Raw genomic sequence first — 1,768 nt, 5'->3', positions numbered from 1 at the left:
GGCACTGCAGGAAGTCAGCCTCCCGGAAGTGCCCCGAGCCCCCCACCCCCCACCCCCAGTCCCCGACTGCAGCTTGGTTCACATTTTCACATTTGGCTTTTCAGTCCAGTGTGGCCCCAAAGAAACCAGACCAAGAGAGGACCTGGCTGGCCCAGGCTGGTCCCACCCGCCTGCTCTGCCCCCAGGGCTGGGTAGGAGCCGGGAAAACCAGCCCCTCTGTGGCAGCGGTCAGTGCCCACGTGCCTCCCCTGGCCCGGTTTAGTCCGGCGTTTTCCACCCGCGCCAGAAGCGAGTGGCTGCATCTCCATCCCACCTCCCTAGGCCTGCGGAGAGGTCAGAGGGCAAGTCCACCCACCCGCCTCTCCGAGCCCCCTGCCCCCCAGGGAGATAAAGGAAAAGTGATTAAAAAAAAAAAAGCTCTTCTCTGGCAAACTGGATGGGCCAGCCTAGCATCTTCATTCCTCTGCGGATGAGGCCCAGAGACAGAGAGAGGCTGGAGGCCCTGAGGTCACACAGCCCCTGGGGGATGCGGGAGGGGTCGGGCTCCACCTCCCCGGCCCCGGGCGCCTCCTGGGCCTCCTCCTCTGCTCGTTAGGAGGCCAGGGAGGCTCCCAGGAGGCGAAACGCAAAACCGGGCCTGATTAGCGGGTGCGGGGTGGGGGGGTGTGGGGGTTGGGAAGAGCGCCTGAAAAGGAAGCCGTCTCCGCGGGCATCTGCCGACCCGCCCACCGTTAGTGCACTCGCTCAGGTGTGTTCAGCCCCCGCCCCAGGGTGGGCAGGGCGAGAAACGGGGCGGGGGGGGCGGAGTTGGGGGTTTAGGTGGCCTTTTGGGTCCAGTTTGGTCCATCAGTGTGTACCCAGTGCCCACAAACAGGAGGTGCTCAATGAATGTGTGGGAAATGAAGAAACGGGGGCTTAGACGAGTGGGAGGAGACCCCTGTGCCTCAGTTTCCCTGAGCCTGCAGCCGACGTCTTCAGCACCCCAGCCTCCCAGCCTCGGATCTGGGAGGGGCCGCCGGGCTGGCACCAAGGAGGTCTGGCCCTGGGTGGTCCGGAGGCCCCCAAAGTGTGGCTTTTGTCCTGTTCTTCTGATACAACTGGTCTGTCCTCATTCCGGGAGCGGACTGGGGGTGGGGTGACCTCTGACCCGACACAGCAGCCTGGCCGAGCCGGGTCCCCAGGGAAGGGAGGAGGGGAGAGAGAGGCCTGCAAGGGGGCCTGGCTGCAATCCAGCTGCCCTGCCCCGGGGCCGCCCGGGCCTGCCCCTGCCTGAGCGTCCCAAACCCCATAGCTGCGTGCGGGCGACGCGCGCTTTGCACGTGGGGAAACTGAGGCCCAGAGCTGCGCGGTGACTTGCCCCGCGGCCCAGAAGTGCCAGGTTCAAGCCCCGAGTTGGTGTTTAGAAGGAGGGGCCCCCCTGGCGCACCCCCGGTTCCTCAGAATGCCAGATGTCGAGATTCAAAAAAATTTGGTTTGCGTTGAAGGCGCGAATCAGCACTCGAGGCATCTTCTTTCGCTCAACAGAAACATTTGAGAACCCGGGGCCGCCAGCTGCTTCTAGTTTCAACCTGTATAGGGACTAGGTGGCCCGTGCCTCCGTTTCTGCATTTAGCAGAGAGGGGCGCGACGAGGTAGGGACACCCAGCTCTCCTCAATGCACAGAAGTCCGTCAGTTTCCCACGCCCCTCCCCCCCAACCCGGTAGAATTAAATTCGAGGCTCCCCGCTGCCCACAGAACCTCAGGGCCTTGGCACGACCGCTGCCCGCC

This window comes from Pteropus vampyrus, unplaced genomic scaffold, assembly GCF_000151845.1.
Source record: "Pteropus vampyrus isolate Shadow unplaced genomic scaffold, Pvam_2.0 Scaffold267, whole genome shotgun sequence".
Lineage (NCBI taxonomy): Eukaryota > Metazoa > Chordata > Mammalia > Chiroptera > Pteropodidae > Pteropus > Pteropus vampyrus.
The sequence above is the reverse complement of the archived record's forward strand: the minus strand, read 5'-3'. Positions refer to the sequence as shown.